We start from the raw sequence: 26,105 nt of genomic DNA, 5'->3' as shown, positions 1-26,105 counted from the left end.
TCTGTTCCTCAAAGACTGCAAGCTCTTCCCTGCTCTGACCCTTTGCATTTTGATTCTGTTCTCTGGAAATGACTTCAAAGGACACCCTATCTAAGGCAGGCCCTTTCCCAAACCACTCTGTGTTGTTTACCTTGCTTATCACCTTCACAGCATTCATTACTACCTAAAATGATCCTGTATTTGTTACATGTTTGTTTCACTTTGCCCCTAAGCCACCAGAATGTAACCCCTGAGAGCAGAGACCTTGTGGTCTTGCTCACTACTGTATCCCCAGTACTTAGCAAGGAACTTCACGTGTGTTAGACTCTCATTATATAGCTGATGAATGAATGAACAAATAAACAAATGTTTTGCTTCTCTCTGTCTCTCCTTCCCACATCCAAATATTCACTATGTCTTGTGGTTTCTATTTCCTAAATATGTCTCAGGACTGCCCACCTCTGTCTACCTCCTCTTTCTATCACCTGAGTTCAGGCTACTACCATTGGTCACCTGCAAGTGCCTCCTAACTGGTCTGCCCACATCCTGTCTAGGCCCCCTGCCATCCGCTCTCCAGGCTGTGGCCAAAGGATCCTTTTCACATATGAATAGATCAGGTTATCCCCTGCTTAAAACTCTTCAATGGCTCCCTATTGGCCTCAGGAAGAATCCCCTTAACTTGGAATCTGAGGCATGCTCTGGCTCCCACTCCCTTCTCTAACCTCGTCCTGCATCTCCTGTCTCTCCCTTTCTCCTTCTGAGTACCAGCCACACTGACCTTCTTCCGCATCTTCAAACAGCCTCCCCCCCTTTCACCCTGGCTGTTTATACACAGGGTTCTTGCGTGGAATTCCTCATCCACTCTGCCTCCCAGGCCTTAGCCCTTCCCTGTACCCCATTGGCAAGGCTTCCTGCTGGCCTGCATCCTCTCTCTCAGCACACCTGATTGTGAGCAGCTGCTGGGGCAGCTTCTGAGTCTCATTCCCTCTGGTACCCACAGTAACTAGCATACCATCTGGCAGATGGTGGGCTCTTGGAGCATCTTCCTGGAATGAAGGGACCCCGGGGCTGACTGTGCCAGGCCTGCATGGCCCAGCCCCTTCACTCACCCCATCGCAGAACTCCTGACAGCCACAGCCTTGGAAGGCTGGGGGGTTCCTTTCAGCAGGGTCCTGACTGAGCTATAGCAGAGTCCCTGTGCCTGACTGTCAGGGACAGTGAGGGGAGGATTTGGCACCCCTCACCTTCTGAAGTAGGAGTGGGATGTTGCTTGCCACAAGACCCACCGGAGGGGGATTCCCCCAAACTGGAAGGAGGCTGAAGGGAGGGCAAGCAAAGTATGCTGAGTGTGCATCACACCCTTCAGAGAGTGAAACTGCTGGACATTGTGGGATTTGCGGGCGGAGGTAGTGGTGCTTTGGGACCCACAGCACAGTAGTGGGGACAGGGATGTTCTCTTCATTTCTGCATGAGACCCTGATGACTCCAGGGCCTGCTGGGGCCTGGAGCATCCTGCTCTAGGTGGGCCCTGAGAAAAGGAGGAGCCATGGCTGCTTTCTCTGAGGCCCCCCACCTGGGTAGGCCCCACTTGCTTCAGAGATCCCTCAGGGCTCTGGACTCCAGAACTTTCCATGTCTCTCACATCCATTTCTGTCCTGGTCTGAGCCTTCTTGGAGAAGAGGCCTCAGCATCAGTCCTCCTGGAATTGGAAGTTGCATGGGGCCGGGAACAGCTGGCTTGGGGAATGAGATACCCTCTACTATCTGCCTCAGAGCACAGCTACACCTCCCCCATCAGACTAGCACTTCCAGAAGATGCCAGCAGAGCTGCCACTCTTGGTCCCCAGTGTGTTTGCAGACTTCTCCAGAGCCTTGGGCTCCATTGCCATCAAGGTCCCTCCAGCTCCTCCCCTCCAGACTCTGGCTCTCACTTCCTTTGGGAAAAGGAGATCCAAGCCGATTTGGGAAACGCTCCCTGCAGAGGAGGCTGGCACTGTGTCCAGGCCGGCAAGGCTATATTTAACTGGCTATATTTGCCGTTCCACTCACTTGTCCCAACCCCGGCCCTGTCTGCCACCCCTCTCCCCCCTCAGCAGCCTGTTCTGCACCATCGAGCCCCACGTTGCCCCTGCTCACCCTGCTCCAGCTGTGCAATTGTGGTCTGGGCCACAGGCTATTTTTTGCTTGGTGCCAAAGATTATTCAGTTATCAGGAATGTGTGTTTAAGTGGCCGTCTCCGGAACAAGGATTATAAATAGGAACTTGGGGTCAAGGCCTGGGCCCCAGTGTCCTCCTCCTCTTTGTCCCAGTTCCTGTCCCAGCTCCTGGATTTTACTTGGGGAGGCCACAGCAAGGTTGTCTGGGGAAAAGGACCCCAGGCTGGGAGGCCAGTGGTCCAGGACTGAGTACGTCCTGACAGTCAAGTCACCCAACCTCTCTGAGTCTTGCTTTCTCTATCTGGGAAATGGGGAGACTCAGACCCATTCATTGAATGGCAAATACATGGTGGATCTCTGTTGGTCTTTGGAGGAAAATTCAAGTCAGACAGATGGGTATCTGCGAGGAGAAAGTATCAACCACCAAACACAAGTTTTTTGAGGGAGGGAGAGAGCAGGGTATTAAAATGAAGAAAATAAGCAAGAAGCTCCCAGTCTGTCAGTGGAGGCTGGGCCCAGGCTTGATTCCAGCACAAAGTGGCCTAAGCAGAATGGAGTGGGCATGTTTGGGCACAAGTGCTTGAGATGAGGCTGAATCTTTCTCTGCCAGAGTGAGGGCTGGTTTCCAAGGTGTCAGTTCTTCTGGAGAGTAAGTCCAGGCCAGAAGCCCTGGCCTAGGAGTTTTGGCTGGTGAGTAGGGGTGAGTGTGCCAGGTCAAGAAGGTTGGGCTACTTCCTGGTGACCAGTGGCCTCTCCTGTCCTGTTGAGAGCCATGTTCTATGACCAGCTCAGGCTACTTTGGCTTCCATTCACCAGGGGGCGGTGAGGGGCAAGGGTGGGGCTCCACCCAAATGCAGGGCTGGGACTGGCTCCTGGGGCTCCATACTGCTCCCCTGAGGTCCTCCTCAGGCTCCTGCCTATGAAGAAGGGTGTCAGCCAGGGAAGGACGTAAGTGTCATCACTTCTCCTTAGCTTCTTCATCTGTAAAATGGCAGAAATAATGCACAACCTCCTTCCCTGGGGGAGTTAGTTACAAAAGTGACCTAAAAGGATATTGTTATGATAAATGATCATGATGTCCTGAGCAGAAGGGTGTTGGTTGACCTGAGTGGTGCCAGCCTCCTGATGTCACCAAACTAGGCCAAGGCCACCAGTCCTGTGGCCATAATCCCAATACTTTGGGCCTCAATCTTCCCCTCAGGTGTAGATCCTTTCACCTATCCTGCTTTCTTAGGGGTCTTTCCCATCCTTCCTCCACTTTGGCAAATCTTAGGCCTGGATGACATCTGGGACACAATTATGGAGACCGCTTCTGCCTCCATTCCAGCTCTCTGGACCCAGCAGTCACTTAGCTCTTTCTTGTCTTTGGGTGGGGCCAATACCCATGCCATATTCTGTCACTAGGGTGGGGCTGCATTGCTAGGTGTGGCATTGCACCTGTGGCTTCACACCCTCACTCTGGGGTCATCGATGGACCTGAGAGTCTTTTCTTTCTGATAATTTTGGTGCATTAAATGTGCACTGTAATTAAATAGAATTGATTTTTCTATCTTGGTAAGATTTTTCATTTAAATTTGCAAGTAAGAAGAAAACATCCTTTGACAGACTACATTTTTGTTAAAAAAAGTAGCCGTAGATGGAGGAGTGAGGTGCTCCCAAATGGAGGTGGGGGTAGGGGAGGGGCTGTCTCCCAGGCTGAGGATTCGGAGGCTCCATAGTGTGAGGAGAGCAGGCAGATGGCCAGGGTGGCCACCTGGCAGGATAAAGCTCTGGGGACGGCAAGAGCATGGAGTGTCTTCATGATGGGCTCTTGGGGAGCCCTTGTTGGGTCATTGTCAAGGGCTTCTAGCTTGGTTTGATTGTGCCGGGGGTCCTAGGGGACCTCAGTCCAGCTCCACAGGCAACAGCAGGTCAGTGTTGTTTTTTCAGCTGTCAGTGGTATTTTATGAGAGGCCCCTAAGTGTAGTATTGCAGGTTGGGTAGTCGGGAGAGAAAGAGGGAGTCCGAGAGACAGGGCATGCTTAGCTTATTCCAATGCTGATCCCCACTCCACACCTGGCCTTCAGACCCTGGCTACTTCTCAGCTGGCTCATGGGGCGGGTTTGGGGGCAGGAATCTGGACTTGTATTAGGCAGCCACTAGGATTCCGTCACACATAGGACTGGATCAAGATGGAGGCTTGAATATTTTTCTCTGAGGGCTCGGCTGCCACTGCTTTTCCCTACGAGCAGACCAGGATGGCTCCCAGCCCAAAGACTTCCTCAGCCCCTGGCCCTGTAGCCCCCATAGGGGAGAATCCATTTCCTCACCTTTTCCAGCAAGAATGCTGTCTGCACTCCTTGGCTCGTGGCAGCATCACTCCAGTCTTTGCTTTCATTGTCATATGGCCTTCTCTTATTTCATCCTCCATCCCCTTCAGTCCAAGCTGGCAGTGTTTCCGCTGGTGTAACATCCTCAAGAACCTCGCTTGGGTGACCCAGTCTGGGCCTTCTTCCTCTACCTGTCAGACCTGCAGCTTGAACCGTGCTGGCCTCGACTGCCTGTTTTGGATAACATGCCTTTACCTTGGCCTTCTGCCCTCCCCTAGGGGGCCTGGCTTAGTGACCCCTCTTCTCAAGACAAGCAGAGCTCTAGCCCCAGGGCTAGCAGTAGGGGCAAGGAGAAGTAGTGTCGGTCAGTTTAGCATCCTCCTGGAGACTCTGGAAGTCAGGGCCGAGATTCTAGACCTGGCCCATATCGCCCACGTGGCAAGTCCACCCTTTGCGAAAGACGCAGGACCAGAACACTGGACTATTAACCTTCACAACAGCTCTACAGAGTGGACATGGCCATCACCGGTTTATGGATGAGGAACCTGAGGCCTAGGGAGGAGTAGAGCGTGGCCTGAAGTCACACAGCCAGTCAAAGACAGAGTCAGGACTAAAAACCAGGTGTTTCTGCCTGCCTTTCAGCACCCCTGCTGTAGAGGCATGATGTGCTCTGCTGAGGGCTTCCTGCTCTCAGTCCCAGTGCTGTCCTTAAACCTGGGGAAAGGTCCTCATGCCTTGAGTACTTACTTTGAAATTTCTAGGTCCCCTCTATGGCTAGGACTGACCACGGCTGGCAGTGTCATCTGAGAGGGGCACCCTGAGCTTGGACTGGGACCTGTGTGGCCCTCAGTCTCTATTTCTCTTCCTTTGAGTACCCTCCAACCCTCTACTCTGTGTGTGTGGGGTCGACTGGATGCCCCAAGAAGCAATGAGACTCATGCCGATGCAGTCATCCTGGGGCCTCATGGCCATGCTCAGTTCCAGGCAGGCAGTCTGGCGAGTGGATTACTCCCCTGGCTGGTGAAGCATTTTTTTTATTTGGGATCACACGAGACTGGGCTTTCAGAATGGTGCTGACACACTGATTTTGAATGACTCAAATTGTTTATATAGACAGGAGCCTGGCAAAAAACATATTTTCCTGGGGTCCCACACACCCTAGGGACAGCTCTGCCATTCCCCTGACATGAAGCCATCCTGCTGTATTCTTGTTTATTGTATTAATTGATTTTCCCTTTGTTGCCTTGAAACCTCTTTAAAAAGACCTACATCAAGGGAGATTTCCCAAATTCCCTTTATTACCCCCTCCCGACCATGTTTCACAATCCTTAGATTTTAAAATTGGATCCAGATCTGACTTCCAGGCCCGAGTTCTTCGGCTCAAACAATCTCCCTTTGTCCTGGTCTCTGTGGACCGTGCTCAGCCCCACCCAACCCTTAGCCTTCTCACAAATAGCAGAAGGCCCGCTCACATCCTGGGATTTCCAGGAGCCCAAAAATGTAATAAAACCTGCCAGAGATCATATGGCTGTCCAAAGAGATATGGGATTGTCATAGCTTAGACTTCCACCCTGAAATGGATGGTTGGAGACCACGGGCAAAGGGACCCCACGGGCCAGGCGTCCTTTGTACTTGGCACCTGCTCCTCTCTCCTCTCTTTTTAGCCTGCCTGCCTAGGTCTTGACCCCCTGGGCCTCCTTCTAATGCCTGTGCTCCCCAGTGAAGTTGGGATGAGGGCTTGGAATGGAACAGCCATGGTCCAGGGAACGATCGTCCCTTGGCAGATGGAGGCAAATGGACCATCCCTCACCCCGGGAGGTCAATGCCGTGAACCACATTTCCTTCCCAGAAGCATCTGCCCATGGGCCCCTCTCTGAGCCTCTTTGTCTCTCTCTTCTCAGTGGGGCTGTCAAAAGCTGAGCCTCACAGGTTGTGACTAATCACTAGCAGATTTTTTTTCCATCCAAGAAGAAAAAGCTGAAGGACATGAAGAAAAACCCCAACAGTGAATAACTCGGAAGAGTTTCCAACATGTGGGTGTTTTTCTGGGACCAAAGATCAGGAAGATTCCAAATGTAAACAATCCCAAAATAACTCAGCTCTCCCAACCCCAGGCATTCCCAGGACTGGATGTCCACACTCCCTCCCTCCCTCTGGGAACCCAAGGTCAGGGAGAGGTGGCAGGGCTCGGGCACTGTAAAGGGTTGCTTGAGTGAGGCCTTCAGGCACAGCACAGGTTCTGTGAGGCTGGGGTTGAGTCTTCTCCATCAGATAACAGTCTTTTTGAGAGACGGCTTCTTCCTGCCTTGTCAGATCAGATCTCCCTGGGATCAGGGACCATGACTATGGCTGTCTTTGCTCAGAGTCATAACCCATTGTGCTGAAACCAAGCTCCTGAGATTCTTGCCAGCATAGTGTAATGGAAAGAATATGGACTTTGAAGTCACACAGGGTTGGAATCTTGGCTCCACTGCTTATTAATTGTGTGGCCTTGAGTATGTTATTTAGCATCTGGGAATCTCAGTTTCCTCCTTGTAAAACTGGGGCAATGGTTCTTACCAGAGAAAATACTCTACCTAATGTGTCCAGTATGATGCCTACTGCCTAAGAAGGGCTCAATGAATGTGCTCTTTCCCCTACCCTCTCTCCATGTATGTGGCTTGAACTGGAGAAACCAGTAGGTCCTTTTCCACCTCTCTCTTTTCTACAAGAAGAATGCTGCATGTGTTCAAAGGTAGAAATCACTCCTTCTCCATATTACTGAAAATCGCTATTGCAACTCATATGGAAGAAGAATATATTTAATATATAGCATAAAAAAACCTCTCTGGAGGTAATAATGCTGGAGGAGATGGTGGAAGTCTTGGTGAAAATTATGAAAGTGGTGACAGTGGAGTTGATGATATTCATGATGATGAGATAGTGGTGGAGGAGAGAGTGGTGGTGACAGCAGAAGTGATAGTGGTGATGGGTACTCTGAAGGAAATTATGGAGAATGTGGCTAAGGTGATGGTGGGGTCAGTGGTGGCAATGATAACGGAGGCGCCAATGAAGTGAAGATGAGGGTAATGGTGGTGATGAGGCTAACAGTGGTGGTGAGGGTGATGATAAAGGGTATGTTAGAGGTGATGATGTTTGTGTTGTTAGGGATGATTACGTTGCACTTGATTTGAAGTCATGGTGAGATATGGTAATTTGTGATGAGGACTACCATCAACCAGTTATCCACTCCAGCAGTAAAAGGCACAGAGGAGGCAGTCAAAGCAAGGTGGAAGAATGCTTTATGATTAACTGTTACTTTGGCCCTAAACTCCAATAAAGAACATTAGACTTCTTAATCATCCCTGATGGAACACACATGTTTATCTTGGCTACTTCCAGAAGCCCCACTAAAATGTCATTAATGGAATTTTTTAAAAAAAGGCATAAACCCACAAGGAAAAAGAGAATGGGAGAGGAAACAGTAGCAGACAAGAGAAGTCAAGAATTTGGAAATTAGAAAGTGGATGGATAAGTGGTACCTGACTTAGCAGACCACAGAAAACTGAAACCCAAGCCTGCATGGGTGTGCGGGTACATGGCAGGAGCCAATAGGTAGCAAAACATTTCTAGCCACAGAATCCCAGAAAATCCTGGGAAGTGGAAGCACCAGTTACTTCTGAAGGCAGGGGTTCAGAATGAGGGTAAAAAACGGGAGGACTGTTCACAAATTTTGAAGAGAAGTAGTAAGTGCCTCCCCATCCAAATTTATTCCTCTACCCTATATATCCAGGTAATCATCCCTTCCTGTGCTGGCAGAAAACAGAAGGTTTATGCTCTGAGATGTTGAACCAGATAGCTTCGTGCAGTGGCAGTATCATAGTCAATGAGGTTTATCTAAGACACAATAGCAGTCATGTGTCACTTAACGACGAGGATATGTGTCATTAGGTGATTTCGTTGTTGAGTGAACATCATAGAGTGTACTTATACAAACCTAGATGTATAGCCCTACACATCTAGGCTATGTAGTACTAATCTTATGGGACCACTGTCGTATATGCGGTCCATTGTTGACTGAAATGTCCCTATGCAGCACATGACTGTATTGCTAATTGATGTTGACGCAGAAAGGTTCTGGATGTGGAAGGACCAGGCACAGCTAGGGGAGGAGTGAGGAGCCAATCTGAAAACAAGGGGATTAAAGATAAGCCTGTTTCCTGAAGGGTGAGGCTCTTAGCTCTCTTCCTCATCAAGCCCCAGAACACTGGAAGCCAGGTTAATATCATGCAGGCAAGATATTGGAGGAGACTTTCCTGGGAAGACAGATTTCCCTAAGAGAAAAGACCTACAGGTTTTGATATTTAGTCTCCCAGTGAAACTGTGAGTCCCACTCAATCACCCTATGGTGAAGTCTACCTGTCAACAACTTTCTCTCTTCACCTTCCACCACTTCCAGTCACAATTTTAGTGTCTTATACTTCAATATGAATGGACAGCTAAGAATTACTTCATATTTCAGGATTCCCATCAATATGAAAGGCAGAGATCAAAACAAAGAGGAAAAGGAACATAGAGGAAACAATAACGAAGAAAAAGACAGAAATTATGATTAACATTTTCAGAATGATAAAAAAAGATAATACCTCCTTTAAATGAGAACTGGAGGTTATTTTTTGAAAAGGAGCAGAAAAAAAGAAAGTTCTTGGAAATTCAAATATAACATCCATACTTGGTTTAAAAATTAAAAGAAGGGTTGGATGGTAAAGTCAAGAAAAGTTTCCAAAAAGCAGAACAAAAATAGCAAAGAAATGGAAAGTGACAGAAAAATTAGATAATCAGTCTAGAAGCAGCATCTAAAAATGTAAGTCCTAGAGAAAAATAAAATTAAGGAAGGAGGTGAAATTACCAAAGAAACAATACAAGAAAACTTCCTAGAACTGCAGAACATGACTTTACAGGTTGAAAAGTTTCTATGAGTTCATGGCAAACTGAATTTAAAAACAAAGACTCACCTTCCTGGCACATTGCAGTGAAAATCTCAAAAACACCAGAGATGAAAACTTTAAAGTTTCCAGAATGGGGAGAAAAGTTTATTTATAAATTACTGAGAATCAGAATTGCATCAAAGATCTCAAAAACTACCGTATAAACTAGAAGAAAATGAACATTGCTCCTAAATTCTGAGGGAAATCATTTTCAAACTAGACTTCTATACCCAGCCAAACTAGCAATGGAGTGTGACAATAAAAACAAAGATATTTTTGGACAAAAATGGCCTTTAAAAAAATTACCTTCCAAGCATTCTTTTCCAGGAGGATATTTAGCGAATACTATCCACCTTAACTAGGAATTAAACTGAAGAAGACGAAAGAGACAAAGGATCTAGAAATCAGGCTAGAGACAGACGGAAGTCTGTGAATGATGCTGAAGGAAGGTATCAAGATGAAAGTCATGTAAAACATGTAGAGAACAGTCAGTCCATATTGACCATGAAGATGGAGAACTCTAGGAGGGAGGGCTCCAAGAAGAAAATGAAATTGACAATAATGTACATTCAAAGGAAAGTTTCAGTTCCATTGGAAAGTTTGGGGATGAATTAGTATATGATATATGGAAAATTAAACAAATGGCCAAACAAGGTAATTACTAATTCCAAGAGAACCAAAACATTGTATAAGAAAGGAAAAATGGTTCAATTGTGAATGATAGTAATATTCTAACTGTAATGCGAAACCTGAATATGGCTCTGATCAAATCAGTATTGCATGCATGTGTATGTGTGAATGGTGGTACAAGAGAGCTGATCCTCATCTGCCATAGTAGAAGGCCAATAAATAAAACCTAAAATTGAAAAATGCAAGAAATACCAGTGCCACCATATCATTTAGAAATATGGAAATAAACACTAGAAGAAAGAGTTAAAACAATTCAAAGTGTTTGCCTCAGGAAAGGAGGACTCTAAAGTGAGCAGGATTGCAGCAGAAGTCTTATGGTTTTCATTATAAACCTTGTAGAACATTTTACTTTCAAAAATATGTACATGTATTACTTTGATAAAAAAATAAAGATTTAAATAGAATATAAAAATGAGAACTCTAGCAAGCCATGCTAGATTATGTGGAGAACTCTTGACCAAATAAGTCAGTCCAAATGGCTCAGAACCAAAATCAGCTGAAAGACCTGCTCCATCTACAGCCTTTAGGTCCAAACCCAAGTTTTGGATGTGTCCACACTCACCAGAAAGCCACAAAAGGGAGCTCAAGAAACACAGAAACATCTTGCATTTGCTCCATTGCTCAGACCTTTCCAGGACCATGTGGCTGCCACATGGGAGAGAGGGGAGTGGGAAGAAGAGATTCAAGCCAAAAAGGAGAGACGATTGGGCCTTCTCCCTGGGGGAGCAGTCCCTAGGCCTCATACTGCACCCATGTGGGCTAGAGATTCAGTCTGGCACACTATCTCCTTAATGAGCACAGTGCACCATAAGATATTCTTAGACCTGAATAACTATTGCAACATTCCTCCTTGAGGGTAGAGCAAGGAGGGAGAGGAGAGCTGTGAATGATTCTTAGAACCCAATAGTCATAGTGGCAGTGAAATTGGAGGTGACAGTGTGATAATGGAGCTGATAGAGGTACAGAAAGTGGCAGCGACAGTGGGAGTTTTATAATGAACATAATAGAGGAAGTGATAGAAGAAGTGATGGGGCAGTGAGGGTGCTAGTGATAGTGAAAGTGATATTGATGATGATATTGGAAGTAATGGTGAATATAATTATAGTGGGATGATGAAAGTGATTGAATTATTGATGATAAAGGTGATAGTGGCAGTGAAGACGGAGATGTTAGAGAAGGGGATATGATCTGTGATAGTGGAGGTAATATGGTGGTGATAGTGACGGTGGTGAGAGAGATGGTAACAGTGGGGTTAATGGCAGTGATGGGAGTGATACAAGGGGAGGTGATAGTAATGTGGATGGCATTGATAACTATGGCAATGAAGGTGGAAGTGATAGTGGTGCTGCTTACTGGTGACAATGGTGGGAGCTATAGTGGCATTGATATTGGAGGTGGTAGTGGTGAGAATGTTGGCAGTGATGATGGGCTTCATAGTGGTGGGGATGCTGGATTGATTATGGCCAAGATGGCAGATTTCATAATGGCGAGAATGGTGGTATTAGTACCGGAGGCAATGATGCTGAACATAGCAATGACAGACACAATATTATCAATATGGGAATATTAATCAAGATCAAAGACAGACACATATGAAGAGAGTCTAAAGACAACTGGATAGGCTGAGTTATGCTGTAGTAATGAACAGCCACCCACACCTTAGGGAGTTTGCATTGCAAAAGTTTAATTCTAATACTATATGTTAGAAGGTGGTTCTGCTCTCATAGTCACCCATGGGCCACAGTGATGTAAGATCCAATTCTTTGTGCTTTTAGGATCACCGTGGCAATAAGAAGAGAATGTGATGAATTATGCATTGTTTCTGTATTGGTCAGCTTGGGCTAGGTTATGGGATGGAAATTAAAGACTCCAAAATTTCTATGACTTTCAGCAACAGAATTTCTCACTCACACTCTATGTACATTGCAGGTTGGCTGTGGCTTGTCTCCACATCGTTTTCACTCTGGGATCCAGGCTGATGGAGTAGCCTCGAGGCATCTGTAACTTTGCCAGTCTTGTGGCAGAGGGAAAAGAGAATATGGTGAAGCATGTTATGGGTTTTCAAACTTCTACATTTTTTTGGCCAAAGCAAGACTAATTTCAAAAGAGGCCAGGAAGTGCAATCTTCTCAGGTGCCTGGAAAGAGGAGATCTGGAATATTCGTGAATTCTTTTATGACCGATAGGCACTGTTTGCTCATAGAGTAGAGGAGGTAGTAGGAACAACGGACACTTCGTGGAAGGCTGATCTGGTCGTGGAGGAAGGACTTGGTCAATGTGAAGAGCCTCAGGAAAAACAGTTTAGAGGGAGGGAACACCAGCTAGAGGCAGGACAAGTCACGGCAAAATCCACAAACCTACTTGCCATTGCTCCTTAGTTCCCCTGGTGTTTCTGGCTTCTCAGAAAGCCAACTGTTCTGGGAAAGTTTGTTCGAAGCACAAGATTCATAGAGAGAAGCAGCAGCATATAAGGATGGAAAGGTCAACTAGAGCCAGAGAATGGGCGGTTTTGAATGCCATGCTGAGATATTTGGCAACATAAACCACAGACAAAAATGCTACGCAGCCGAGTAAGTCTGGGGAATGCTGCATGCTCCATCCCCATCTTGTACATTAACTCTTCACACCAGGAAACCCATTGATGATAACTCTGCCATCCTCAACATGTGGCTTCCAGTCACTCTGGATTCAACCTCCTGGTCAGCAGGACAGGAAAGAATAAGGAGCAGGGCATGGGAGGTTTTTATGGGCAAGGCCAGGAAGTGGTGCACATCATTACTGCTTAAGTATCATTGGACATAACTTAGTCTTGTGGTTGCGCCTAACTGCAAGGGAGTCTGGGAGGTGCAGTCCAGATGTTTACCCAAATCAAGAGAGACACGGTTTAGGAGGACAGCTAAGTTTTTCTTCATGACAGCTCTCCCCAAATCTTAAAAGGACTTGAATCTAAGTGAAGGCCAAAACTTTCTAGGTATCGCTTCAGAGGGGAGGAGATGGGGAGATGGGGAGGCAGAGGTCGACTCAATGAGTAGAAGGACTTTCTTGACCCTCTTAACAGAATTGTGGACTGTCAGGGTTTGGAGGATTGGGAGAACTCTGTTTAGAAACCTCTAACGATGGAACATCCTCCATGTATTAGGCAGACTCTTCCATTTCCAGAGTTCTGCTGGCTGGACGTATTGACCACTGCCCTCACAGAGCTGTGAACAGGAGCAAATGAGCAAAGGTGTGTATTTTCACCCTTTGTCAATCCCTACCTCCATACCTTTCTTCAACAAATGTTGGTCTTTAGTTTTGTTTGATGGACACCTCACCCCCACAAATTCTTTCATATCTCCAAGTACCAGGGCCATATATGCAGCAACTTTTATTTACTCTGTGGGGCGGATGTTCTAGAGAGTGGATCCCTGTAAGCCTGGCCCAGGTGATAGCTTAAAGAGTGATCTCTAGACTTTACTGTTCTGAAAAGTCCATCTGTCACCTCTGTGTTCATTCTTGTTGGCTGTATTTCTCTGCCGGCCCAGCCCTGCTACCATACTCCCCAGCTCCCAGGCACTAACGGTGCAGGGTCTTTGGGTTCTTTTCAGAAGCTGTCAAATTTTTGTTTTCCTGTGCTGAGCAAATTATTTCCCTTTGCTTCCCATCTCTCTTCCCTGAGGCCAGCTTTCACACCATGTGACTCTTCAAGGGACTTTGCATCACACGAAGTTACCTACTTAGGAGAGGCGTATGCCACTCCCCTAGGAGGCAGGATCACTGCAGATAGTGAGGGGGTGAAATGACCTGGGGTTTTTCCCCGTGTTGTCCATCCATTCATCTATTCCCACTGCACTTGACTTATTGAGCACCTGCTGTATGTTGGACACATAGCAGGTACAGGTCTCAGCACAGATCAAGGACTCAATAACTGGTGGCTCATTTCCTTCCCTCTCCTCCCTTGGAAAATTCTTCCTACAGGTGAAAAGACACTTAACCACCATGACGCTCCAGTTCTGGATGCCCAGGAGGGCTGTCCAGCTGTGGATTGGCCACCTCTGAGAATAGAGGCCCCTGTCCCTCAGGCTCCCACAGAGGAGACAATGACCTGGAGAGGGGTCAGGCTTGAGTATTCAACCTCCAAGGCCACTTCTGGCCTATAATATCTGTGCTTGACCTCTGTGCAGACAGGAGATCCAGGCTTATAGTTGATAAACTCACAGGGGTTCTGGGTAGTCCTCTAGGGATGTCTGACCCAGTCTCCTGGGCACCAGACTTAGCCAGGGTGTCCCTGTCTCTTCTGCAGTCTCGTTGACTGTCTCATTAACTGCAGTCTGTCTGATCTCAACTTCATGAGATGCAATGGGCCGGTTTCCTCCTGCAACCCCACTTTGGGAAGCATCATGACCTCATTTAGACTACAGTGTCCTAAGCAGGATTATTCTCCTACAGGGACATGGCTCCCAGAGAGCTACCCAAAGGTCAAATGACCCAAATAGCCCCACTCCCCATGCAGGCAATCTTCTGGACAGCCATTATCCCAGCCATAGTGTCGGGTCTGCAGGTCTGCATCACTCCCCAGAGCACCGATCACATCACAAGGGGTGCCATACTTACAGGCTACAGAGTGAATAGTGCCCCCTGGGGTTGTACAGTGCAGCAATCATAAAAGAAAGTACACTCTACTTGCGTCAATAATGTGTTCCCCTTGGGTGCAAAGAACTGTGAAGTTTCAAAGCCTAGTTCTGTGCTTTCAATTGATCCTCAAAACCCTCTATGGTCAGGTGACATTGCCATTTCACAGATGGGAAACAGAGGCCCTGAGACAGAAAGTGGCTTCCCCAGAGTCACACAGCTGTGAAGTGGTGGAGCAGGAGCTGAGGCCATATGCTGTGACTCTCAGCACAGTGTTCTGTCTTGTGTCGTGTGGCAGCTCCTTGTCTCCCCCCATGATGTCTCCAGCCCCGCCAGGCTCCTGTCACCCTGACAACCCCCTCTCCTCCATCTCCTATTCCTTTTGGGTCCAGGATCCTCATTTCCAAGAAAAATATGCGATAAGTTGTCTGGGCTGGTGAAAGAGGACAGGGATGCAGTCTCCCCTCCAGATCACACAGGTGCGTTTTCTTAGGTGTCTTGTCCTTAGGGCTCCTTTGATGCCTTAATAGGGAAGTGAGGAGGGGAGATATACCCCCTGGATCTGGCCTATGATGAAGCAAGGAAGGCAGGAGCCGAGCTCTGGCAGAGGGGAGCACTGCTGGCCCACCTTGGGTCTGTAGCCCAGCCCCCTTCTTGTCCTCTGCTCCTGTTAGATACTCCCAACATCCCGAAATCTGAGATGCCTGGAAAAGAGGAGACGAGGCGACAAGCAGCTATGAGCTCATCCTTGCCGGCCGGCGCCGGGCGCCCCTGCGGGACCCTTTTTCCATGGCAGGGTCCAGGCTCCTCTGGTGGCGATGACTTCAGGGCTGGAGATTCCCCACTGGCTGCCCCGGGGGATGGACACTGGCTTGTGGTGCATTCCAGCCATGCTCCCCTCAGCCCTGGCGACGTGAGAACCAGAGTCTGCGACCCTCTGTCTCCCGGCTACTCTCCAGGGGAACCTCAGGCCCGGCATGTCCCCGGTCGTCTACTCGGCACCTCCTCCTGACCCAGACCTTTCCAGTCCCAGTCTTCCTGTTCCAGAGATGGAAAGCCCAAGACCAAGAGATAGATCCCTCCTTCTTCTTCCTCTTGGCCTAACTTTCTCTTCTGCATCAGGTCCCCAATCTGCCCCTGAGCCCTTGGCCCTGCTTGCTCAGCAGACGTCAGCTCGGATAGAGCCAGTGTCCCCAGCACTGGATACTGATGGCTCCATGAAGGCTGCGACCTGAGAGAAGTAGGTGTGGGTAGACCCCGGATCAGCCTGCATGTGCTGACAATGGCCCTTTGTGGGAGCTTTTCTTACCCTTCTCCTTCCCATACCCATCATGAAACACTGGACTCCAGCCTTGTCCAAACCTCCCTCCTGCCCAGCCGCGAGCAACCAGGATTCTCCCACCCCGCATTGCCCTGGCAGTTCTCTCCTTTCTCCTGGTCTCCCTCAGGATCTTGGGGTGTTTTGTGGGTCCCGTGCACTGGGATGTCCCTACCCATTGACCTCTCGTATCTAGCCTGCCTGGTTAATCCAGCCACCGTGCTCTAGCACAGGACTTATTTTTTCTTGAGAGCATTTCCACAACTAAGGGGCTTCCCTACACCCTTTCTCTCACTGCACCACAGGGTCTCTTACCATTGTCTCCATGCTGCCGGTGACCGGCCCACAGCCCATCCCTTGGTTCTCACCCTCAGCCTTTCTTCTTGAAGTTGCTGTCTACACCTGCTTCTCTAGTCAACCTGCCCTTCACAGCTCAGCCTGTCCACTCACACTCAGCCCCTCCACCCCACTGAGTTTGTGCTCGCTGTGGTCACCAGTGACCTCATTGCCAAGTCCTTCTCTGGTCTCTCTCCTTTGACCTCTGCAGTAGCCGAGTACGCTGACCACTCTCCTCTTTGACCTCTCTGCTACCCTCCGAGCCCAAGGACCCCAAAATACAGGGGCTTAAGAAAGATAGAAATTCATTTCTCTCTCAAGGAAAAGGCTGGTGTGACTGTTTGATGGTGTCAGGACCCATCTCCTGTTTGTTCTGCCATCTTCCGCGTGGCACTTTCACATCTTAGTCCTGGACAGTGGCTTCAGATCCTGTTGCCAGTGGGAAAGGGGAGACAAGGAAGGGGAAGCCGTGCAGCTTTCTTTAGAGGCAGGACTCAGAAGCTGCAGTGTCACTTCTGCTCACACCCCACTGGCCAGAACATAGCACGTGGCCTCACCTCGCTGGGGACTGTGATTTCCAACCAGGCAGAAATTCCACTGCTCTGTGAGGAGGCAGAACAGATGTTGGGGGACGACTACCTCTGAGAGTTCCTTGTTAGTATTTTTCAGGGGCAGTTTTCGTCTGTCTGCCCTTTAAGTGTTGGTGCTCCCTGTCCAGGCCTACCTTCTTCTCTCTCTCTGTGTTCTCCATGGGAACTTACAGCACCCCCTGGATTCAAACCTGCTTTCCTGAGGTAAGGGCCCCCCAGTCTATATCTCTATCACCAATGCACCTCCTGACTCTGCACCCACGTTTCTACCTCACAGCTGGGTAATTCCTTTTGGAGGTCCTACTAGCACCTTGAAATCAGTGTGCCCCCAGTCCTAACTTATTATTTTCTCCCCAGACCTCCATTCCCCCATGAAGCCCTCTCTCCTGTGTTGTGGCACCACCCTCCTCCCCCAGGCCTCTCTCCACTGTCCCTGTGTGACCCATCCCTCAGACTCCCTCAAAGCCACCCCTTCCTCTCTAGCCCCCTGCCTCAGTCTAGGTCTCTTCACTTCTCTACCAGCCTTGCAGATGCCTGCTAGCTGTCCCCATGCCTCCTGTTTGTCCCTGCGTTGCCAGGTCTGCAGTGCAGCCAGACTCTCTCTAAAATGTGCATCCCTGCCCATACAACTTCCGTGGCTCCGCACACTGCCCATAGTGCACACTCCAGCTGGCTGCTGCTACTCCCTCCAGCCCACGCCCTCCTCTTCCTAGTCCTGCATTGCCGTCCCAAATGACTTTGTGAGCTCTGAGAAGCACACATGTTCCTCAGCCTAGGTTTCCCACCCAGCCCGTTCTCTCCATCTGCTCAGCCATGCGGCAGATACCTGCTCAACCCTCAGGACTTGGCGTAAGTGTCCACCCCTCTGAGAAGCCCCTTCTCACCCACTCTCGTGCCTTTTGAGGGGGTTGAGACATAACTCTAGCTCCTGGCCTTTGTGACACAGCATCTGTCTGTCCCAGAGCCAGAACTGTAAGGAGCTATTTCTGCCCTTCTCTCTTACCGGCTCAGGAGCTCTCTAAGGGCAGGACCACGTACTTTCCATCTCCCTCTCCCCAGCATCAGGCACCAGGCCTGGAAAATAAGAAGCATCCAGGAAGTGTTTGTTGAATGAATGAATAAACACACCATCCTGGCTCAAAAAATATCAGTGGCTCTTTGTTGACTATATAATAAAGTCTAAGCCCTTTTCCAAGGTGTTCAAGGCCCTGCATGGTGGGACCATCAGGTTTTTCAGGCTCAACTCCTACTCCATCACCCAGACGTGCCATTTCTTGTCATACCCACATACTCTTAGGCTCCTGCATCTTTTCTCATTTGCTTCTCTCAGCCTGGAGTGCCTTTTGCCCTTCTTCACCTGTTGAACACTTACTCATCCTTCAAAACTCACTTTCATGCCACCTCCTTTATCTGCCCGCCTCAGTCACATGTTCTTTGCTCTGTACTCCTGCTGCTCACACTGCCGTTGTAGCTCTTCACTGTGACTCGAGAGAGAGTGCAGCGTCCAGCTGTGGTATTAACATCCAGCACGCCTCCTTCCATCTGGAGTGCTCTCCTTTCTCGGCTGTCCCCACCACCCACGTGACAGAAGAGAGGGGACTGCCCTGGGCTTTGGCAACCCCGCCTTTATGGTCACAGTTGGGACACAGTTGGGACTTTCCCATGTCAACTATGGCTCCTTACCTTTTTGGCTCTAGTTCATTGGTTCTAGGCCAACCACCTTACTCAATCCAAGCCGCTCAGAGTCACTCCCTGATATGTTTTTAAAACAAAAACTGAGAAAGAGAATGTGGTAGCAGTAGTGTGATATAAAACTTGGAAGGTATTGGAGACCATGTTTCTTTTGTGTGAAGACAACCATTGTGCGGTAAGAGAAGGAAGCTAACACATGGAGGCATGAATGTGAGCTAGAGATAGACAGAGGGAGACCTGGAGGCGCTTCCTGAAGTTTCCTGAAGCCCAATAGCATCCTTGCTCTTGCCGTGACTTGGTTGGATTCTCTGAGTGAATAATATCCATCTTTTTTCCTAATCTGGCTCAAGTTGCAACCAAGAGTCCTAACTAATCCACATACCTGTTTGGTTCTGCAGCTATCTGAGTGCAAATCTGGCACCTCCCCCATCCTCCTCTAAGTCTGTACAGGGTGCAACCCCCATTGGGTGCCCCCCTTATGGCACAGTCCCCACCAGCCCCCAGGGCTGGTCCATAATTGCTAATTCAGGGACCAAATGCTCCCACACAGGGCGATTGGGCTACTGCCTGACCATGGCTTTCTTCCCATTTTAGTCTGTGTAAACCCACCAACAATTTGCAGATTAATAGTCTGTGAGCCAAGGTTGCTCGTGGTTTGTTTACTGCAGCCGCTGTTCCCCTGGGCTGAAGAGTCCTTTCCACAGGTGTTTCTTCAGCCTGGGCCTGATTTATTCCTCTTCCCTTCCCTCCCTCACCCAGGCTAATTACTGCTTTTGTTTATAATTGAGTAAAGTAAACTGACCTCCATCTTCCCCAGCAGAAGGCCTCATCCTACATGGCCCATTAATGCCACCGCAGAGGGGCTGAACGTCAGCCAGGCTGTAGGATACCAAACATCTGGATCCTGAGGACGCTTCAAGGGCCGCTGCTGGAGGGCAAGTGTCAGGACTTGGGGAAAAGGACACTACAGCCCTGTCAATGACCCAAGACTTTGCCTAGCACTCACACCAAACTGCTCCTGAAACAAAGTGGTGAGTTCAGTCTGGGTGTATGTTCTGAGCTGTGGGCCAGGCCTGGGAGGGGAGTGGGATGTATCTCTGGGAAGAGACAATGGAGCAGAGCCGTAGAAGAAGGGGATAGCCCAATGGTTGTGGCTGAACAGAGGGGACTTTGATGGGGGCAAGGGAGGCACTGTTCCCTGCTCAGATGGGAGCCACTGGGATGGGCAGTCCCTGGAGACCTTTCTGTCAGCACTGCCTGCGCTGAAATCAAAGCAGCAGGGATTAAGTCGTACACTCTCCAAGGGCCCACTCCAGTCAGGGACCCATGAAAGCTGGGCTGTTTTTGGTGTACGAAGACCAGCCGCAGGCCTATCAGCAGGGCATCCTCAGCCAGAAGGAACAGACACACTCTTTCAGTCTGGCTCCCATGTGGCCCAGCACCTGGGGAGCTGTCTGGGTGGGTGGGAGCTACCAACCAGAGCTTGGCTGTCCCCCAGCCCATTGCCCTAAGCCCTGATGTCACCGGCCTAGACATCTGGCTGTCAGGTGTGACTGAGCTCATGCTTGGAGAGAGCCTAGCTCCACACACATCCATGCCCACCCAGCCAGGATCACTCACAGATGCTGCTTCCCTCCTGGGGGCAGAACACTAACCACACTGAGTCTAGATGTCCTCATCCATTAAATGCGGATCCGAATAGCACCTAGCTGGAAGGGTTGTCGTGAGGATTAACAAGATCATCCGCTGAATGTACTCAGCATCCAGGACTGTAAGCATCCAACTGGTGATAGCTACTACTAGCATTACATAACAGGATGCTCCTCTTACCCTCTGTGATGCTACCATGCTGTGTGACCTTGGGAGAGCCACCCTCTCTGAGCCTCAGTTTCCTCATCTGTAAAATGAGAGCATTTCTGTCGTTTCCTTCTCTAAGCCAAAGTTTCATTTACCTGTAAACTGAGAATAATATTGTTTTCTTAATTATCTTATGCAGGGAGGGAAAGGAAGAGGCTCAAATGACATATGGTCAACGTGATAAAACTTTGAAAAGTATAAAGAGCAGTTCTAATTCAAGGGATAATAATGGTAATGAGCAAGAATGATAAGTGCTAATTAATGCTAGTGGTTTCCTGACACTCTTTCATTTTCTTCTTAAAGGCTTAGAGGGGAGATTTTCCAATATTACGCGCTGAGGAGGAAGCCTGGCAGAGTGGCCCTGGGCAGAACGTAAATTATGTGGGAGGCAGCTGAAATGGAGGCATTTGGCCTACTCTTGGAATGTCTCTAAACCATTAGTTGTGGAGTTTGCACAAGCTCCTCAAGTAGTTCTGATGCCCTCAACTCCCACCCCATTCCCCTTCTTGGGTATCCCTCACTTCAGCTCAAGGCTTTGAGGCTTGTTGTCAAGTCAGTGCCCCAGTGATCGCCTTCACAGTGATTCTCAGATACTCTCACCTGTGTGTGATTGAGATTCCTGTAAGGGAAGAGTCTGCACTGAGAAAGGGTGGACTTGGAGTTGGGTCAGAAGGGGAGAGCTCCACAGAAGGACTGCACACAAATTCTCCCTTGGCCAACGGTCTTACATGTCTCCTTTTTGTATTGGCTGAGATAATTTCAGTTGCTGTGGTCTCAGGAGCAGGCACAGGGTCTAGACTGGGCAACCTTGGCCTCTTTAATCCCACATTTCCCTTCCTGCCCTCCATCGGTCTGCTCTTCTCTTGGAAGGTATCTTCGGTATCTTGCGCATGCCTCCACGAGTCAAACAGAGTGTGGTAAGCTCTACTTTCTATACCTTGTATTGTGAGGACGATATGTTTCATTTTTCAAACATAGCATATTATGATGTTAATTAAGGGGTGGGGTAGGTCTTGGGGTGAGATACCCTAGAAACAGTCCTGAGACAAGGATTTGAGTGCAATTAGGGAAGTGATCTCTAGAAAGCGCTGGGGGAGTACAGAAATGAGAAAGGGAAGGGAAGAAGCCAAGGGAGTGCTATATCTTAATAACTATCAGCGAGGGCATCAGGGCTCAATCTCATTGGGGACTCAGGAGACAGACTTGTTCCAGACAAGGGGAAGGAAGCTGGGTGTCTGTCCACCACCTCCCCATCTTTCTTTGGCTGAAGACTGCCTCCAGCACCTCTGGGCTGTCTGTGCACAAGTAGAGTGTGTGCAGCAGGCAGTCTTCAGTCTGCAGAGGCGACTGCTGAAGACTAGGGCAGGGCACCAAGAGAATGAGCTGCCATTTGATTTTACAAATGAGGTGCATCCGCTACTCTTGCCTTCAGCCTCACTGACATTCTAATGTGCGATTCAGAGTTGGAGATCACTGAGCTGGTGCTCTCTGACAGGATGTTCAGACAATGCCAGAGATGGTCATTATGAGAGGACTAAAAAGTTGACTGAGGGCCCAGCCCTGTGGCTGAGTGGTTAAATTCACATGCTCTGCTGCAGCAGCCCAGGGTTTCACCAGTTCGGATCCCGGGCGCGGACATGGCACTGCTCGTCAGGCCATGTTGAGGCGGAGTCCCACATGCCACAACTAGAAGGACCTGCAACTAAGATGTACAACTGTGTACTGGGGGGATTTGGGGAGATAAAGCAGGAAAAAAAAAAAAATAAGATTGGCAACAGTTGTTAGCTCAGGTGCCAATCATAAAAAAAAAAAATTGATTGAGCCTCCTGTTGGGAGACAATGCTCCATGGGTCTTTCATGTTTCCGCACACCTTGCCAGCATAGGCATGGGCTCTCTTTGTTCCCAACTGCCTTTTCAAGGTTATTTGTATGGGTAACAGTCTAGGATGGCAAAGAAGGTGTCTCCCTCTGGAGCAGAGGGCAACTTTGTTTGCTGTCGAGTACAATAAAGAGACTATCTTCCTCTGGGTCAAAGTTTAGGCATGCTTACTGCCTATTATAAAAGATTCAGGCTCCCTAAGCTCAGAGATCCTCTCCTGTAATGCAATCCATGGCTTGTGCAGGCATCACTTGACCCTATTTGCCTCACTGTGTAGGAATTAGGGTTCCTAGAACTGGTGCAAATGCCAGTGCTCTGGATATGGCTATTACTGTGAGTAATAAACTATCCTTTGTCTCTGACCCAGGAGTCTCATGTCTTCTGCCAGCATCCATGAAACAGTGGCAGGCAAGCTTGCTAGCTTGCAACTAGGATAGAAATCTCAGCTCCTTGTATAGTTCTTGACACCTTTCCCAACTGTCCCTCAAATCAAGTGCCTGGTCATCATGTAAGTGATGAAAAGTGACATGAGGCCTCCTGCTCAGGAGCTCAAAATCTACTTGGGCAAATAAGACAAGTGAATAGGAAGTAAGACGTCTCCACAACATGGTCTGATCACTAACAGCATGGTGCTCGAGTAGGGGCTCTGAGAGTGGGGGGATTAGAGGGAGGCAGAAGAGCTGGACAAAGCAGGGAGGCTGGGAGTGAATGCAGGCTGTCCAGGGCAGTGGTGGGATAGGTGAGGGGCAGCCCAAGCATAGAGTCAGGAGTGCCCTGCCAAGGAATGCAGACCCGGTTCTGGGGGTCATGGGAGCCCCGGAAGCCCCTGCATCCTGTTGTCTGTTTCCCCCAAGCTCCATCCTTGTCTTCTCTGACCCCTTCATCCCCCTTAACTCACTGTGCCCTAAGATGCCTTGGAAAAATCCCCACAGAATATGTGGCAGTTTAGTGGGGCACACAGTTGTTTGTGTGGCCTGAGAGTTGGGGGGGGGGCTGGGTCCAGAGTTCATAAGAGCCCCCACCTGCTCTCTCAGGCAGCAGCCAGAGACCACCAGGAATGTCCAACAGGGAGAAGATTTATGGCTGAGCCAAGAGAATCATCCCTGTGAAGATACCTACACAGTTGTTGCAACAGGAGAATTTATAAGCGTCCTCCTTCGATTGCTACTGAGTGGAAAAATACACTGAGCCCAGAGCCGTGAGCTCCTTGCCAAGGCCCGTGACTCATCTCCAAGTCATAAATAATGGGTCCCTCATGACAAAGCAGAGAAGGGAGTCGGGCCCAGGGCCACGTATTTATTAGAAAAGAGAGTGGAATCATTAGTTGGGGGGCTTGGTTTCCGGAAAACTCAAACCACACCATGTTAGAGAAGGTCAGGAGGCACGTCCACAGGAATTCAGACCTGACATTTTTTTCACATTCTCAACCTTTCCTCTGGGGTAGAGACCCCTGATGCATCCACCAGAGGCATCCCCCGGCCACCCAGTTCCACGCACCAAGACAAGACCTTGCTGTGTCCCAGGCCTTGCTGGGCACTCCCTTGGAGTCCTGACAATTCTGACGGCCACGAAGGGAGTCATAGCAGTGTGTCTTGGTGGCCACCGCACTGTGAGCATCAGGAAACATTCACTGCCTGGAAGCGTGACCTCTGGCAAGTTAAGGCCCCTCCTGGGGCCTCCGTTTCTTGAGCCTTCCAGGGCCGCTGTCAGATGAGGTGGGAGAGTAGATGAGGTTCTCTCCAGGCGCCCAGAGCTGGCTCACGCTTGTGAGAGGATGGTCTAAAGATGAAAGGAAAGAGAAGGAAAGAGTCACACCTCTCTAGATCACCCTTTCTGGGTCTTTCTCCCTGTCTCCGTGCCTCTCTCTGTCTCTGGGTCTATAGGACTAGGAATCTAAGGATAATAGATGTGGACAGGGAGGTACAATAAATCATTTACACACTGTTCATGAAACCTTTTATGTGCGAAGAAAACACAGCCATGTGTGATTCAGGGAAAGCTGAGCTTGTCATCTTCCCCTAAATCCCTTCTGTGTGTTCATCACCACCTCCCTAGTTGCTCCGACCAGAAAACTGTGTCTCCAGGATGATACTCCACTTTCCCCTCTCCCTGCAGCAGTCACCAAGGCCTGTGCAAGCTCTCTCTAACATCTCTTTGCTCCTCCCTGCATCTGCTCAGGGCGCCGCCGTCCCTCACCTGGTGGCACAGGCCTGAGCAAGTTGCATTTCCAACTCTTCCGTGGCGTTCCACTACCTTCTGGCTGAAGTCCATTCCCTTCAGTGTGGCTCCCAGGCCCCCTGGGATGCAGGCCTGGTGGTGGGCCGCCATTGAGGCTGCTTGACTCCTCTCTCGTTCACCTGCCTGACACTTGTTCACTCACCAAGGCCCAGGGCTCATCCCTCCTTCTGCATGCTGCTTCCTCAGAGCCACTTCAGCTGAACAGACACCAGCCTCAGCCTCCTGAAGCCTTGGTGGCCCTTAACTGCTACTACCCATCCAGGTCCCCAGCCTGGCTGTGCACTCCTCTGGGCGGGGACTGCCTTACTCACCTAATCCTCCCTAGCTGCACAGCCTTTGGCACACAACTGTGGCCAGGGAGAACTCAAGGAGTGAATGATGAATGGTTGAAGAGATGAATGGAGTGATGAATCAATCCTTCCTTTATGACAGCCCTTGGCACACACAGGAATGCATGCTGAGTCTGCTTCCCCACTCTGAACTGTGCCCTACTTTCATTGCCTTCTTCTGACCTCCAAAGCCGATGGCCTATAACTAACAACCGGCCTTGAGCACAGATGACTAACGGAAGCTCCACGCGTGGGTTGGCTGTTTGATCTGTTAGGGAGCCTTCACTCGTCCACCCTGACCAATGCTGGGCATTTCAGACACAGCCTGAGGTTCCGTGTATATTTATTAGTGTGGGTTTCCAGAGCCCTGGTTTTGAGTTATTGAGGCTGGCAATGCATTCCTCATTGTGTTTCTGTGTACACTGCAATTACAGAGTGTGAGCATTGAAACAAAATGGAATCCCAACTGTCAGACCTGGGAAGCCTCATAGGAATTCTCTGGACCTACCAACACCTTCACCACACGGATGAGGCCTGTGGAGACAAGGGTTTTGTTCACACTTCCCAGGGCTGCTGGGAGAGGCAGCCCTGGAACCTCAGGACTCATTGGTGACCACTCTGCCCTGGGCAGTTGACTCAACAATTGCATCTTGCCACTGCCCTCTGCCTCATGTCCTGAGAGCCCTGGGCTGGTCCAGCTCCCTCTCATCCGGTGGGTGCCTCCACAGCCTCCTGGGCCCTCACCACATTCCTTGGCTGCTTTGCTGGTTTCCAGTTTTGTTCGTCCTTTCTCCTCTGCCTCCCATCAAGTACCTGGTGTCAGGGTCTACTGGGGGGACAATGAGACCTCAGTCTTAAGGATGATGGACTTGGGTCTCAGAACCCCAGAGCTTACAATCAGCTTCTTGAGACTGATTCAAGGCAGAAATTCATCAAGTGCCTTCCTGATCCTGTCTCAGTTTCTGGCAGGCTCAGAATGGGATGAGAAAAGCCTGGTGTGGAGTTACTGTAGGTGTATCCATCTTAGTGGGGCCACTGGGCACTCGCTGACCAGGGAGAATGCACCCAGCCCCAGGCCACAAACAAGAGAAACAAGTGTGAATAAACACATGTGATCCCTGGGCTTGAGGCTTGAGTCCTCACCACTTAAGTGTTC

At 49.3% G+C, this 26,105-nt stretch overlaps 1 long non-coding RNA gene across 7 annotated transcripts in view; it reads left to right on the top strand.

Annotated features, from left to right (window-relative positions):
* Window positions 1–26,105, top strand: part of LOC124238863 (uncharacterized) — a 98,749-nt gene that overhangs the window by 15,357 nt on the left and 57,287 nt on the right. Inside the window, exons 6-12 of one of the 7 annotated variants that reach the window (XR_006888430.1) lie at window positions 12,030–12,669; window positions 13,239–13,325; window positions 15,103–15,189; window positions 15,833–15,950; window positions 19,467–19,677; window positions 20,807–20,970; window positions 21,374–21,420. This is a non-coding gene — a long non-coding RNA (uncharacterized LOC124238863). Of the gene's footprint in view, window positions 1–12,029; window positions 12,670–13,238; window positions 13,326–15,102; window positions 15,190–15,832; window positions 15,951–19,463; window positions 19,678–20,806; window positions 20,971–21,373; window positions 21,421–26,105 lie in introns of all 7 variants that reach the window. The other 6 variants (XR_006888432.1, XR_006888433.1, XR_006888428.1 and 3 more) reach the window with 6 other exon arrangements.

This window comes from Equus quagga, chromosome 5 (genome assembly GCF_021613505.1).
Source record: "Equus quagga isolate Etosha38 chromosome 5, UCLA_HA_Equagga_1.0, whole genome shotgun sequence".
In the NCBI taxonomy this organism is placed as follows: domain Eukaryota; kingdom Metazoa; phylum Chordata; class Mammalia; order Perissodactyla; family Equidae; genus Equus; species Equus quagga.
Note: the sequence above shows the minus strand (reverse complement) of the source record. Positions and strands in the feature narration are given on the sequence as shown.